This window comes from Pseudophryne corroboree, chromosome 1 (assembly GCF_028390025.1).
Source record: "Pseudophryne corroboree isolate aPseCor3 chromosome 1, aPseCor3.hap2, whole genome shotgun sequence".
In the NCBI taxonomy this organism is placed as follows: Eukaryota; Metazoa; Chordata; class Amphibia; order Anura; family Myobatrachidae; genus Pseudophryne; species Pseudophryne corroboree.
Window position 1 is genome coordinate 269,410,006 of NC_086444.1, and position 17,456 is coordinate 269,427,461.

A 17,456-nucleotide genomic window follows, 5' to 3' on the forward strand; every position below is an offset into this window, starting at 1 on the left:
CAGGACACTACAACTGGTCTGATGCAGCACAACACAACACTTTATACAGCTACACTGGATATATGGCAGCAGAGAACACCAACACTGTGACTGGCTGGACTGATGCAGCACAATACACTGACTACACTGGACTGGACAGCACGACACAGCACCACTTTATATAGCTACACTGGATATATGGCAGCAGAGAACACCAACACTGTGACTTGCTGGACTGATGCAGCACAATACACTAACTACACTGGACTGGACAGCACAACACAGCACCACTTTATACAGCTACACTGGCAGGAGAGGACACCAACACTGTGACTAGCTGGACTGATGCAGCACAATACACTGACTACACTGGACTGGACTGAGCAGCACAACACAGCACAAGACTCGCCACCCAACTTTCCCGCCCCCACACAGACACTGAACACTGAGGACACGTCCTCTCAATACACTCTCCGGGACTGTAGTGAAAATGGGCGCGACATGCGTCTCCTTATATGGAATCCAAATCTCGAAAGAATCCGACAGCGGGATGATGACGTTTTGCCATGTTCGGGTTCCGAGTCAGGTGGGAAAACCTGGGCCAGACTCGGAACCGAACTCAGAAGGCAAAGTCCGGTAGGGTTCGGTTCTTTGAGAACCGAACCAGCTCACCTCTAAATATAAGTAGTGGGACTCCCCACAATGTGAGCTGTCATTTGTAGAAATATATTTTTTAAATTGTTCTTTTGTTTGTACAACCTATATTCATTGCACCCCACTGTGACTTTGTTCACATAAATATAAATGGTGTGACTCCCCACAGTGTGAGTTCTCATTTGCGAAAAAAAGTAAAAACTTGTTGTTTATATACCTTATATGTGTTCATCGATATAGATAAAGATCAATCAAAAGAAGAGTAGGAGCAGCAACCAAATAATAGCACTGCTGCCACCAGTCATGACTACACTATTTCTTCAACGTCATCTTCTAAAGATGTAGTCCAAGGGCATAGAGGGTTTAAGTCAGGGCATCTGAAATAAATGTAAAAAAAAACCTTATATTTTATGGTGGTAAGGAAAAAACCCATCTCTAACAAAAGTTTACTGCAGAAAAAATAAAGTTGTTGATATTCCATTCACCACATGCAATGGCAAGGAATGGCTCAGATCCTCGGCCTTCATTTGTGGTGGCTCTGCCTCAGTGAGGCATCTTCTCCCCCTCATGATAATGCAAGCCCCTCTAACTCACAGTGTAAAAAAAATTAAAAACAGAAAATCACTGGTGAAAAAAACACTAAAGCAGCAGAACAAACTGTGTTCAGAAATGTCACATATTCCTGAGGAGAGTCTAAGGGGTATATTTACTAAAGTCACGATTTTGACCGAGTTGGTGTTTTTTCTTCAAAGTGTCATTTCAGGAATTTACTAAACACAAATCTCGGCAGTGATGAGGGCATTCGTATTTTTTTTTAAGGCAAAGAAAAAAAATACGAATGAATACACCATTGGTCAAACACACCTGTTATTTTATACAGCTCGGTAATTTACTAAAAATTAAAATTCACAATCACTGCCGGCAATAGCCAAACACTGCCGTGAAAAAATACAAATCATAAAAAAAGCAGTTTTCAAATAGACCTGCTTTTTTTTACAGTGTTCTGATAGGCATGCACGGATCCGTGAGATCCGTGCATGTTTATCAGTGGGAAGGGGTGGGAAAGAGTTACAAATCAGAAAAAAAAATTGCGTGGGGTCCCCCCTCCTAAGCATAACCAGCATCGGGCTCCTTGAGCCGGTCCTGGTTGAAAAAATACAGGGGGAAAATTGACAGGGGTTCCCCCATATTTTAACAACCAGCACCGGGATCTGCGCCTGGTCCTGGTGCAAAAAAATACGGGGGACAAAAAACGTAGGGGTCCCCCGTATTTTTAACACCAGCACCGGGCTCCACTAGTCAGGGAGATAATGCCACAGCCGGGGGACACTTTTATATTGGTCCCTTCGGCCCTGGCATTAAATCACCAACTAGTCACCCCTGGCCGGGGTACCCTGGAGGAGTGAGGACCCCTTAAATCAAGGGGTCCCCCCTCCAGCCACCAAAGGACCAGGGGTGAAGCCCGAGGCTGTCCCCCCACCCAAGGGCGGTGGATGGAAGGCTTATAGCCTTTAGTGTAAAAAAAAGAATATTGTTTTTTGTAGCAGAACTACAAGTCCCAGCAAGCCTCCCCGCAAGCTGGTACTTGGAGAACCACAAGTACCAGCATGCAGGGGGGAAACGGGCACACTGGTACCTGTAGTTATACTACAAAAACATACTCAAATAAAAACAGAACACTCACACCTTGAAAGTAAAAGTTTATTAAACATACATGCACACTTACATACATACATACATACATACATACATACTTACCTATGTTGACACGAAGCAGTCGGTCTTCTTCTCCAGTAGTATCCAGGGGTACCTGTAAATAAAATTATACTTACAAAATATCCGGGGTAGATCGGTCCTCTTCTTAAAAGTTATAATCCAGGGACTTGGTAAAATAAAAAAACGAGAAACCCGAACCACAAACTGAAAGGGGTCCCATGTTTACACATGGTACCCCGTTCCCCGTCTGGCGTGACCCCCCGTGACTCCTGTCAAAGAGGGTCCTTTCAGCCAATCAGGGAGCGCCACATCTTGGCACTCTCCTGATTGGCTGTGCGCTGCTGAACTGTCAGTCAGGCGGCGCACTGTAGATACAATGTAGCACAGAGCCGCTCCACTGTATCCAATGGTGGGAACTTTGCGGTCTGCGGTAGACCACGAGGTTAAGTGGGGTCACTCTTGTGGTTGATTGTTAAACAATCCTTTGCAAGAGGAAGCAAGAATGACAGCTGTCACCCAGTCACACATCGGATCACTGATGTCATAGCAGTTATGCTAGTATTAGATTTGTGTCCAATATCTGCAATTAAAGCAGTGTTATTTAGACAGTTACTTGAGGCATTGTGACCCCACTACCGAATTCCATAAAGGTTCTATTTTACTAGAAAAGCAATTCCTTGACTGTACCAGGACATTAACTTTAACAAATATATGTACAAGTGGAACTGGGCAAGCTAAAGATTACATGACTGTGCAGTCCAGTGTGTGAGTGATTTGCCTTCAGCAGTAGGAACAGCAGCAGCATCTAACAAACAATGCAAAAAAATTCAGAGGCAGGCTACTCTCTGTATCACTAGCTTCACTAAGAGGCCTCCTGCTGACAACCTGCTATAAAAATGAAGGGATGTCACAGCATAATGGTTTACCCTGCTTAAACTCTCCTCAAGATTTGTGATTTCTGATAACACCACAAATATTGTGAAAGCATTAAAGATGAGGTGTGACACATCCCATGTTTTGTTCACACAATCAACTTTATGGTACAGATTTTTTTAAGAATTGACAGGGATGTGCAGAAGATGCTGACTGTGGTCCAAAACATTTTGGGACATTTTTGGCATTCAGCAACAGCAAGTAGGAGATTGCAGTGGCTGCATGAACAGTTCAATTTGCCCTGCCACCAATTGAAGCAAGAGGTTGTAAGAAGGTAGAATTCCACCCTGTATTTGCCTCAGTGGATGAAGGAATAGCAACTATCCATTCAAAGCTACACATCAAACCATGACATTGGTAAAGGAGGGGGAATGAACCTTAGTCCAGCACAGAGGAGAATATGTTTACAGTATGTGTTTTGCAAAGTGCTGAAACCAAAGCAGTTACCTGTCAAGTTAGTTTAGACACTGCTAGCTTGAGTCAAGTCATTCCCCTATTTAGACTTTTGGAAAAGCAACTCGAGAAATTGAAGGCAGAGATGAAATAAAGCAAATTCTGCTTAGCATGCCAGATTTGTAGATAATGTCCTTTATTTCCTTGCCAGGATCCAAGGGTTGTCAACATCTTGAAATTGGATCACTACATTTTGGCAACCATGCTTGATCCTAGGTTTAAGTCATACGTTGTATGCTGGAGGATTATTTTAATGACAGCGTATGAATAGGGATGTCACAGAGTACCATTGACTTCTCGAAGGAAAAAACTTACTTTGCATTACTTGAGCTGCCCACATTTCAGTGTGTACTAAGAAATAATAAGAAATACTAAGAAATAGTTTTCAGCACAGGTAGAAACCTTGTCTATGATTAGCGTAGGAAGCTACTTCCTCAAAATGTGGAAAAGATGATGTTCATTAAAATGAACTGCAAATTCCAGAAGGAAGACCTTTACCTGCAATGGCATCAAAGTAAAGAGACTTATGTAATGGTGTATTCCAGCGGGAATTAATTATTTATGTGTAAGGATGATGTAATCACTAATGAAGATCTGAGTGAGGATGATAATAACTATGACATATTGCCACTGTTGACATCATTGTCATCACTGTTAGTTTAGCTGTCTTTATCTCATTGGTAGCTTGTTTTGTATGGACCCCAAACTAACCAAGCACTTCAGAAACAAAATTGGGAGTCCTTGTTGCTGAAGTGCTTGGTTTGTTAAACTGTGCATGTCCTTTTTAATATCCAACATAAGGGTGGGAAGGCCCAAGGACAATTCAATCTTGCATCACTTTTCTTTTCTGCCACTACTGTGTTGAAATGTTTCACTATAAACTGCCATGTGTTATGCCTCTGCTCTGTTGCTTACTAACCAACCAGCTCACTGCAGTCTTTGGCCTGTACTAGATAAAAACAATATTGTGAGCTGTGGTCACTACTGACCGGAAATTACTGGAAATTAATGTTATTGAGGTCCATAATACCGTAGAAACAAAAAAAGCCTAAATTATGTTGTGTTTTTTAAATCAATTTTCTCTAAATAAAACAGACACTAGAGTCTTGCTTTTTGTAGTGTAAGTGGTGCTGCTGTTGCAACCTTAAACCCATATGCCTACTGTACATCCATATGCAGCTTTGGTCACATTTGAGATTTGTGCCTCTTAAACTGAAGAGATGGAACAGGGAAGAGAAGTACAATTAGCGACTAAGGGCCTGATTCACTATGGATTGCTATTAAGGCTGAGATAGCAATTTTCAAAAATCTGCTCTTGCTAAAAATCGCATGTGAAGAGCTGCCCAGAAAGGATAAAAGATGCCCACTAATGCATCCGCAAATCTGCATTTGCATTAGCATAATTGCAATGCATATGCAAAAAATGAGCACCATCAACATTTGCAGCTGACCCCAGCATACTGTCATGAACCACTCCTGCGGCTCATTCCTATTTGTGTTCTGTGTAACTACAGTCTGTCTCCTGTATGTGTGGTCTAAGCAGTTTACCTGTCAGATAGCTAGGCCATTACCTTGTGTTATCTGTTTCTATTGGCTCATATTGCCATGTTTTCCTGCGTTCTCAGTGCATTTCGTATTCCTGCAGGTGCCCTGTGTGTTCAGCTTCGGCTGCAGTATAATTAGGAGTTTTGTCTGTGTGTGTGTGTGTGTGTGTGTGTGTGTGTGTGTGTAACTGAACAACTGGATTGAGTCTCCTCAATCAGACGCCAGCCACGTCCTCTCCCTAACATTTCCAATGCACGAGTGAAAATGGCGGCGACGCGCGGCTGCTTATATAGAATCCGAATCTCGCGAGAATCCAACAGCGGGATGATGACGTTCGGGCGCGCTCGGGTTAACCGAGCCATACGGGAGAATCCGAGTATGGCTCGGACCCGTGTAAAATGGGTGAAGTTTGGGGGGGTTCGGTTTCCGAGAAACCGAACCCACTCATCACTACACTGGACTGGATTTATACGGCAGTACCACTGGACATATATGGCAGTATCACTGGACTAGATTTATACGTCAGTACCACTGGAATTATATGGCATGATCACTGGACTTATACGCCAGTACCACTGGAATTGTATGGCAGGATCACTGGAATTATATGGCAGGATCACTGGACTTTTACGGCAGGATCACTGGAATTATACGGCAGAAGCACTGGAATTATATTGCAGGATCACTGGATTTATATGCCAGTAGCACTGGAATTATACGGCAGGATCACTGGAATTATACAGTAGTACCACTGGATTTATATGGCAGTACCACTGGACATATACGGCAGTATCACTGGACCAGACTTATAATTATACGGCAGGATCACTGGAATTATACGGCACGATCACTGGAGTTATAATGCAGTACCACTGGAATTATACGGCAGGATCACTTGAATTATACGGCAGGATCACTGGATTTATACGTCAGTACCACTGGAATTATACGGCAGGATCACTTGAATTATATGGCAGGATCACTGGATTTATATGTCAGTACCACTGGAATTATATGGCAGGATCACTGGACTTATACTGCAGTACCACTGGACATATATGGCAGTATCACTGGACTGAATTTATACACCAGTACCACTGGAATTATACGGCAGGATCACTGAAATTATATGGCAGGATCACTGGACTGGACTTATACGCCAGTAACACTGGAATTATACGGCAGGATCACTGGATTTATACGCCAGCAGGGCCGGATTAACAATGGGGCTGATGGAGCTGCAGCTCCAAGCCCACCCTGAAAAATAGGCCCACGGAATCTACAAATGTCTTTGCTGCTGTAAACAGGATTTTTTTTTTTGTGCTACGGCAGCCTGCAGCGCACCCTAGGGCCCGCCCCCTCCGGCATCACCAACACCAGCCAGACCCCCCTCACCCCCCAGCCGCAGCGCCGATCGGTGGCACATGATAAATCAAGTTTTTTTCATGTTCGCCTCCCACGGCCGTAGCTCCGCCCCCTTGCGGCATTAGGCCACGCCCCCTCACGGCATTATGCCCGCGATCTGCTAGCCTGTTGATAAGTGAGTCCCGCTGCTGACAGTTTCAAGGAAGGGAGATGAAGAAATTTTTTTTTTAGTTCTAACTGAAGGAGCTTCATCACCAGGCTTCCCGGCAAAAGCCCTGGTGCCAGAACAGGAAATCTATTGATCAGCATTGCAAATGAATTGTGGCTCTGTACTTGCATCCTCCTTCTCCCAAGGAGAGAACCGGTGGGCTGATTGGTGTGTGTGGCCGCCTGTCATCTGTGGCCCCGCCTACCCCACCCACGCGTCACTAACTTAATGTACGTTGCCTTGAGCGCTGCGGCCGCCGGCCGCTAACAGGTGAAGAGGTCAAGCCCCCACACCACCTGGCTGTCAGGAAGAGGTCTGCACGCCGAACTCCACTGACGTAATCGCGCGTACCTCGGAGGAAGAGACGGTGCGGCTGCAGTGGATCCAGCAGGATTGGTGAGTATGAGTCTTCTCTAATCTCTCTGACCTCTGCCTACAAACAAAGTGCTCTTGTGATAGAGCAGTACTATCACTCCCCCCGTCCTTACCCCCCCTCCCCCCGCACACCCCACTCACATCACCCCCCGCCCACGGTGTACTGTGAGTAACAGATGTTGATGGGCGATGTAATATGAGTATCGGCTAACACTGGGCTTTGTAATGTAAGTAATACACGTCGCTGTGCGGTGTAATGTGAGTAATGGACACCTCTGTGCGGTACAATGTGAGTAATGGACGCCACTGTTCGGTATAATGTGAGGAATGGACTCCTCTGTGCGGTACAATGTGAGTAATGGACGCCTCTGTGCGGTGTAATGTGAGTAATGGATGCCTCTGCGCGGTGTAATGTGAGTAATGGACGCCTCTGTGCGGTGTAATGTGAGTAATGAACGCCTCTGCGCGGTACAATGTGAGTAATGGACGCCTCTGCGCGGTACAATGTGAGTAATGGACGCCTCTGCGCGGTGTAATGTGAGTAATGAACGCCTCTGCGCGGTACAATGTGAGTAATGGACGCCTCTGCGCGGTACAATGTGAGTAATGGACGCCTCTGCGCGGTACAATGTGAGTAATGGACGCCTCTGCGTGGTGTAATGTGAGTAATGGACGCCTCTGTGCGGAGTAATGTGAGGAATGGATGCCTATGCGCGGTGTAATGTGAGGAATGGACGCCTCTGCGGTTAATGTGAGTAATGGACGTCTCTCTGCAGTATAATGTGAGTAATGGACGCCTCTGTGCAGTATAATGTGAGTAATGGACGTCTCTGTGCGGTGTAATGTGAGTAATGGACGTCTCTGTGCGGTGTAATGTGAGTAATGGACGCCTCTGTGCAGTATAATGTGAGTAATGGACGTCTCTGTGCTGTGTAATGTGAGTAATGGACGCCTCTGTGCGGTGTAATGTGAGTAATGGACGCCTCTGTGCGGTACAATGAGAGTAATGGACGTCTCTGCGCGGTGTAATGTGAGTAATGGACGCCTCTGTGCGGTGTAATGTGAGTAATGGACGCCTCTGCGCGGTGTAATGTGAGTAATGGACGCCTCTGCGCGGTGTAATGTGAGTAATGGACTCCTATGCGGTGTAATGCGAGTAATGGACGCCTCTGTGCGGTGTAATGTGAGTAATGGACGCCTCTGTGCGGTGTAATGCGAGTAATGGACGCCTCTGCGGTATAATATGACTACGCTGTAATGTGAATAATGTGACGCCGCTGTATGGTGTAACGTGTGTGACGGATGCCACTGGACGGTGTAATGTGACGCTGCTGTACACTGTCATGTGAATAATGTGACGCTACTGTGCGGTGTAATGTGAGTAACAGATGCTGCTGTGTGCTGTAATGTGAATAATGTGACACCGGTGTCCAGTGTGATGTGAGTAACGGATGCTGCTGGGCGTTGTAATGTAAATACCGGATGTCGCAGAGCATTGTAATGTGAGTAACAGACATCACTGGGCGCTGTAATGTGAGTAACCGATGTTGAAGGGCGCTGTAATATGACGCTACTGTGCTCTGCAATGTGAATAACGGATGCCTCTGTGCGGTGTAATGTGAGCTAGGGACGCCGCTGGGCATTGTATTGTGAGTAACGGATGCCGCTGGGCAGTGCAATGTGAATAACAGATGCCACTGTGCGTTGTATTGTGAGTAACGGACGTCGCTGGGCGGTGTAATGTGAGTAACGAATGCTGCTGGGTGACGTAATGTGCATAAATGATGCCGCAGTGCACTGTAATGTGAACAATGGATGCCGCAGTGCAGTGTAATGGGAATAAAGGATGCCGCTGTGGGGTGTAATGTGATGCTGCTGTACACTGTAATGTAAATAATGTGATGCTGCTGTGCGGTGTAATGTGAGTAACAGACGCTGTCGTGCGCATAATGTGTACAATGGGTGCCTCTGTGCAGTGTAATGGGAATAACGGATGTCTCTGTGGGGTGTAATGTGACGCCGCTGTACGCTGTATTGTGAACAATGGACGCTGCTGTGCAGTGTAATATGAATAATGGACATTGCCGGGTGGTGTAATGTGAATAACAGATGCCACTGTGCGTTGTAATGTGACTAACAGACATCGCTGGGCGGTGTAACATGAGTAACAAATGCTGCTGGGTGACGTAATGTGCATAAAGGATGCCGCAGTGCGTTGTAATGTGACAGTGCTGTGCGGTGTAATGTGAACAACGGATTCCGCTGAGCGGTTTAATGTAAGTAACGATCGTCGCTGGGAGCTGTCATAAATAAATCTTTCTACACACAGAGATGGGAGAGATGTACTAAGCCTTGAAAAGTGATAAATTTCACGGTGATAAAGTACCAGCCAATCAGCTCCTGGGTGGTATTCAGTATACCGGTTGTTGGGATCCCGGCGCACAGTATACCGGCGACGGAATCCCAACACCCGGCATACCGACACCTCTTCTCCCTCTTGGAGGTCCACGACACCCCCGGAGGGGCTCATTTGCGCTCACCCCACTGTCGGCAAGCCAGCAGTCGGGATCCCGGCGCCGGTATGCTGGCCGCCGGGGACTCGGCCGACGGCAACTCATACTACACCCCAGCTCCTAACTGCCATGTTACAGGCTGCGATTGAGAAATGACAGTTAGGAGCTGGTTGCTTGGTACTTTATCACCGTGAAATTTATCACTTTTCAAGGCTTAGTACATCTGGCCCAAATGATTATCCAGTAAAGGAGCGCAGCACACCACACTCATTTCTTTTACTTAAAACCACTCAGGTTTAAATAAAAGCCGCTGAGGTTACCATACCACAAACAGACTGAGACCTCCCGCAATCAGCGCCAGGTGAACTGGAGCTATTGGTTACAAGGGGCTACATAATCTGAATGTGACCACACAGACTGATCCTTCCTAGCAGACCTTGGTCAAGCGGTTACACTCTGATTAGAACAGCCCTATTATGTATATGCTTCATTTAAGCAAAGAGGTGAAGGTGTGTAAAGGAAGGTGGGTAGCTATGCCCTCCTTGGTGCTAGTTGCACCTCACGGCACAGACCACACCCCCATATCAGTAGTCACACCCCCTGCGGCAGCCCACAAGAGGCCCTTTATAAATTTCAGCTCCAGGCCCATCAGGACCTTAATCTGGCACTGTACGCCAGTACCACTGGACTTATATGGCAGTACAACTGGACATATACGGCAGTATCACTGGACATATATGCCAGTACGACTGGAATTATGCGGCAGGGTCACTGGACGTATACGCCAGTACCACTGGACTTATACGCCAGTCAGTGACGTGCGATGGGGTGAGGAAGGTGAGTTAGAGCCTTTCCTGTCATACTTACATTTGTGGCAAGTAACAATATACAAATTTTCAAACCAGCGCTCCAACACAGAAGTGCCGCTACTTTTGCGTAAGTGGTCACTCCCACTTTAGACAGTCTAGAATACAGTTACAATTTGCAAAAGTGCGCACCCTCTGAGGTATAAAATAGTCCACAGTCTAAATATCCAGTTAATATCCAATTAGTTTCTGGTGAATGTTCTGTAATTCTTTCACTTTTTCCTTAGGAGTCACACGGACAACCTCTTCATCCCTCCAAAATAAATCAGGAAAAAGGAATATAGTGAAGTACAGTTTTTTTATTTATTTTTATATATAGCAGCTAAGATAAATTCATAAAATAAACTCCACCAACATTAGTGGGGTAGTTCTGCGTACCAAAATGAGTGGGGCGACCAGTGAAGGCTACCCTAAAGCGCTTAAGAGTACACAGGTACCTCCCGGGAAATCAGCACCGTATTCCCTCTGGCTTCAGGCTTCCTGGATGCTTCCACAGATTCCTTGGTTGCTGCAGTCTGTCCCCCAACACCAACGCGTTTCTGCTCACACGGGAGCCTTTCTCAAGGTGTGTAGTGGAGTGGGATGGCTGGGCTTTTTAAACCCAATGTTCTGATGTGATAGGCTCAGACTGTGCAACCATGGATTGTATATTTACAGACAGTTAAAATCCAGCTGATATCTTTCTTAAGGTTTCACTGGACTTCCCTAACATCATCATATACAAGAACGATTTAAAACAAAGGTTTATAGACATAAAACAAATAAAATTATAGATGCGTTCCACCTCCGTGGAACGCACCACGTGTTTCCGCTTCCGCCCTTTATGTGTGTAATCTTGGCGGGGAGAGTTGTGGCGGCTAGTTCCGGCGTAGCGTTCATGCGTTCCACGCTGTACGGAGTGTGTCCATGCTTCCGCTTCCGGTTTTCAGTATAACTGTACAGGCTGGCTGTACGAAGCGCAACCGCATTTCCGCTTCCGGTTTTTAGTCTTCAGTGACCGCATCCAAGGTTCCGTCTATGCTAACTTAGTACACTTCCTGGTTTATATAAAAAAGAGTATGGAACGCATGCATCCTGAATGCGTGTCACACATAATAAACTGCACTGTTGCTGATAGACCATTTTTGGTAAAAAACAAACACCATAGGAATACATATAAGGCTTTTTACAAAGAGATGAATATTCAGTACAGGAATCTATCTACTTAGATGTCTAGAATAAATTTGGAGCAATAATTATATGTGGGACCCAACTCTTAAAATATTTATTTTATCCTGATATTTAAAGGAACCATTTTAATTCGAAATCTAAATTTAGTCCTTTTGGTGACAAGGTGGACATATCGTAAATCCACTTCATTTCTGTTTTTGCAAGGCTTTCTTCTGTGTTTTTATTACGCCAATGACTTTGGACTACTTTAATGCCTACAACTGTTTTCAGAGCATTGCAGTTATTATTATGTGTATTTTTGAAGTGATTTGAAACTGAATGGTTTTCATAACCTTTCTTAATATTACGTGTGTGTTCGGCCCATCGTTCTTTTAGGGGTCGAGATGTGCGACCAATATATTGTAGTCCACAGTTGCATTCTATTAAATAAATGCAGTTCTTAGTATTGCACGTTATAAAATCAGTAATCTTATATACTACCCCTGTAGTGTTGGATTTAAATTCCTCCATTTTACTAGGCTGTGGACTGTGATTCCTACACATTAAACACAGCCCACACCTATGGAACCCCTTAGTTTTTATTCTACATGATTTTTTCGGAGGGATTGCACTTTTTACCAATTTTTGTTTCAAGTTAGGTGCTCTTTTATACACAAATTTAGGATTCTGAGGTAGAATTTTCTCTAGAGCGGGATCCCTTGTTAGTAAGTGCCAATGCTTCTTAACAATACGTTCCACTTCTTTATATTGACCATTGTATGAGGTAATGAAGGGTAAAAACAGAAGATTCTAGTCTTTAGACGAGAAAAAAAAAAAAAAAAAAGAAAAGGGGCAAGAGAGGTAAAGGACATTCTAAGAAACCAACCCAACCGGAAGTTAGCCCCAACATACATGCTGAATCTGGATCAACAAAGATTTTTAATTTGAGTCAACATGAGTTAACAGTAGATGAAACCAAAGTTTTAGAAAAAGGTCTCAAGTTCGCTCCAGACAATAAATTGAATAAGTTTGAGACCTATCTTGATGTCCAAAAATTTATTAGGAAGGTGTCCCTGAAAAAATATTTTCTGAGCCAACCAGGGGAAACCACTAATGATAGGAACCCCTTCAAACCTAAGTCAACATTTAATCCTACATTCACACGAGGTTGTTTTGTGGAAAGTTTTGGCAAAGCGGTAACAACGGACCTAGAAGAACTACAACCCCATTGGAAGAAGGAATCAAATATGACAAAAAAGGAAAGAGAAGCCATTAAAACATTAAGTAACAACAAGGAGATTGTCATTAAACCTTCGGATAAGGGTGGAGGAGTAGTAATTATGGATACAATGAAATATGAAGCGGAGATCAGAAGACAACTAGATGACAGATTAACTTATGTAATCCTACGCGGAAATCCCAATGATCGTATAGAACGTGAACTAAAGGCTATGGTAAACAGATATAAAAATGAAGGAATCATTAAAGAAAAAGAGGAGCAATATATAAACATCAAGAATCCCACCCTTCCTGTTTTTTACGTACTGCCAAAAATTCATAAAAATTTATCTGAACCCCCAGGAAGGCCAATAGTTGCGGGCACAAACTCAGTAACTTCTAACCTTTCCCATTTTATTGACCATCACCTCCAACCAGAAGTTTTAAAAGTAAAATCGTACATTAAAGATACCATGGACATTTTACAGAAATTGGAAGATTTTAAATGGGAACAAAATTTTATTATGGGAACTGCGGATGTCAGTAGTCTCTACACTATAATTAATCATGAAAAAGGAATAGATGCGGTGCACCATCATCTACAAAATAGCACTTTAGGGACAGAAAAGATTTCTTTTATCTTAGAAAGCATTAGTTTTATTCTAAATAATAACTTTTTTTGGTACAATGGTAAATTTTATTTACAAAAAATGGGGACCGCAATGGGGACACGCTTTGCCCCGGCATACGCAAACTTGTTCATGAGTCATTGGGAAAATAAGTACATCTGGCCAGAAAGTAACCCATTTTTAGCAAATATTAAGTTGTGGTATCGTTTTATTGATGACATTGTTTTTATATGGGAAGGAGAAGAAAAATCTCTTAATCTGTTTTGTGAATCTCTTAATCATAATGATTTTAACATATCCCTCGTTTTTAATACAAGTAAAGTAGAAGTGAATTTTTTAGACCTCACTCTATATATAGAGGACAATATTCTAAAAACCAAGTCTTTCTTCAAACCCACAGATAGCAACTCGTATATATCAGTCAAAAGCAATCACCATCCAAACTGGCTGCGAAATGTACCTAAAGGGCAAATAAAAAGAATTCGGAGAAACTGCACAGACGTCACAGTTTTTAGAAACCAATCAGTTAATATGAAAGAGAAATTTATATGTAAAGGATACAATGGGGATAAAGTAGAGGAATGTATCTCTGAAGTTCAAAGTACAAACAGACAAGATCTTCTACAACCAAAAATAAGGAAGAAGGAGGAAGAATGTTTTTTACCCTTCATTACCTCATACAATGGTCAATATAAAGAAGTGGAACGTATTGTTAAGAAGCATTGGCACTTACTAACAAGGGATCCCACTCTAGAGAAAATTCTACCTCAGAATCCTAAATTTGTGTATAAAAGAGTACCTAACTTGAAACAAAAATTGGTAAAAAGTGCAATCCCTCCGAAAAAATCATGTAGAATAAAAACTAAGGGGTTCCATAGGTGTGGGCTGTGTTTAATGTGTAGGAATCACAGTCCACAGCCTAGTAAAATGGAGGAATTTAAATCCAACACTACAGGGGTAGTATATAAGATTACTGATTTTATAACGTGCAATACTAAGAACTGCATTTATTTAATAGAATGCAACTGTGGACTACAATATATTGGTCGCACATCTCGACCCCTAAAAGAACGATGGGCCGAACACACACGTAATATTAAGAAAGGTTATGAAAACCATTCAGTTTCAAATCACTTCAAAAATACACATAATAATAACTGCAATGCTCTGAAAACAGTTGTAGGCATTAAAGTAGTCCAAAGTCATTGGCGTAATAAAAACACAGAAGAAAGCCTTGCAAAAACAGAAATGAAGTGGATTTACGATATGTCCACCTTGTCACCAAAAGGACTAAATTTAGATTTCGAATTAAAATGGTTCCTTTAAATATCAGGATAAAATAAATATTTTAAGAGTTGGGTCCCACATATAATTATTGCTCCAAATTTATTCTAGACATCTAAGTAGATAGATTCCTGTACTGAATATTCATCTCTTTGTAAAAAGCCTTATATGTATTCCTATGGTGTTTGTTTTTTACCAAAAATGGTCTATCAGCAACAGTGCAGTTTATTATGTGTGACACGCATTCAGGATGCATGCGTTCCATACTCTTTTTTATATAAACCAGGAAGTGTACTAAGTTAGCATAGACGGAACCTTGGATGCGGTCACTGAAGACTAAAAACCGGAAGCGGAAATGCGGTTGCGCTTCGTACAGCCAGCCTGTACAGTTATACTGAAAACCGGAAGCGGAAGCATGGACACACTCCGTACAGCGTGGAACGCATGAACGCTACGCCGGAACTAGCCGCCACAACTCTCCCCGCCAAGATTACACACATAAAGGGCGGAAGCGGAAACACGTGGTGCGTTCCACGGAGGTGGAACGCATCTATAATTTTATTTGTTTTATGTCTATAAACCTTTGTTTTAAATCGTTCTTGTATATGATGATGTTAGGGAAGTCCAGTGAAACCTTAAGAAAGATATCAGCTGGATTTTAACTGTCTGTAAATATACAATCCATGGTTGCACAGTCTGAGCCTATCACATCAGAACATTGGGTTTAAAAAGCCCAGCCATCCCACTCCACTACACACCTTGAGAAAGGCTCCCGTGTGAGCAGAAACGCGTTGGTGTTGGGGGACAGACTGCAGCAACCAAGGAATCTGTGGAAGCATCCAGGAAGCCTGAAGCCAGAGGGAATACGGTGCTGATTTCCCGGGAGGTACCTGTGTACTCTTAAGCGCTTTAGGGTAGCCTTCACTGGTCGCCCCACTCATTCTGGTACGCAGAACTACCCCACTAATGTTGGTGGAGTTTATTTTATGAATTTATCTTAGCTGCTATATATAAAAATAAATAAAAAAACTGTACTTCACTATATTCCTTTTTCCTGATTTATTTTGGAGGGATGAAGAGGTTGTCCGTGTGACTCCTAAGGAAAAAGTGAAAGAATTACAGAACATTCACCAGAAACTAATTGGATATTAACTGGATATTTAGACTGTGGACTATTTTATACCTCAGAGGGTGCGCACTTTTGCAAATTGTAACTGTATTCTATACTTACATTTGTGCTAGAGTTTTGACTGTATAAAGTATATAAAAAATACAAAGAATATGTTTGAAATATCTTCTTTGTATTATTCTAATCATTTTTATAGCCAAAACTCTGGAGTAAAAAGTCTATGGCAGGTGAGGCAGTGCCTCACCTGCCTATCTTTCCCGCACATCTTTGATCAAAACTCACCAAATTTCCAGGAGTTTATACTGCTGCACCTGTGTATAATGCCCAGATGTACCCTTTGGCTCATATTTTGTGTGTAAATCTGGCTCTGGTGCTAGCTAGTGCCTCCTTAGCATAGTAGCTCAGCACACTTCCCTGACGCCAGTACCACTGGAATTATACGGCAGGATCACTGGACTTATACGTCAGTACCACTGGACTTATACGGCAGCACCACTGGACATATATGGCAGTATCATTGGACTGGATTTATACGCCAGTACCACTGGAATTATACGGCAGGATCACTGGAATTATACCGCAGGATCCCTGAACTGGATTTATATGCCAGTACCACTGGATTTATACGGCAGGATCATTGGATTCATACACCAGTATAAATCCATCTCTCCCCGCGCTCAGCACAGCGCGATGTGCTGAGCGAGGGGATGGACGGATGGGGGGCTGTTCACTTCACACAGTGCTGAAGTGAGCAACCCGTTAGATTGAGCCTGCATGCCGGCTCAATCTAGCACTGGCGATAGCAATGTGCGGGGCCGCGCATCGCTATCGCTGGGGGCATACACACGGCAGATCCATGCTTAAAATCTAAGCAATCTAGTCAGATTACTTAGATTTTAAACACGAATCTCTCCGTGTGTACCCCCCTGAAGCCCCATTATATATGACAATATGTGATAAGATATATAAAAAAATAAAAATAAAAAGTGAGATATATATATATATATATATATATATATATACATAGCAACAAAAAAAAGTAAAGTTGCAGCACACTGCAGGCTTTTTAAGACTGATAGCCAATACAAAAGTAACTTTTTCAGTTAGAATTTATCCATTGTTTTAATATCTGCCTTTATTTTGTCTACCTTGCATGGGGATACGGTCATTAGGTCGACACCACTTAGGTCGACAGTCATTAGGTCGACCACTATTGGTTGACATGCATTAGGTCAACAGGGGCACTAGGTCAACATGGTCATTAGGTCGACATGTACTAGGTCGACGGTTCAAAAGGTTGACATGAGTTTCTTTAAAAAAAAATTGGGACTTTTTCATACTTAACGATCCACGTGGACTACGATTGGGAACGGTAACCGGATCAAGGGCAGCGGTAGTGGAGCGAGGCACCTTGCCCAAAGCAATGCAAGGGGACACGGT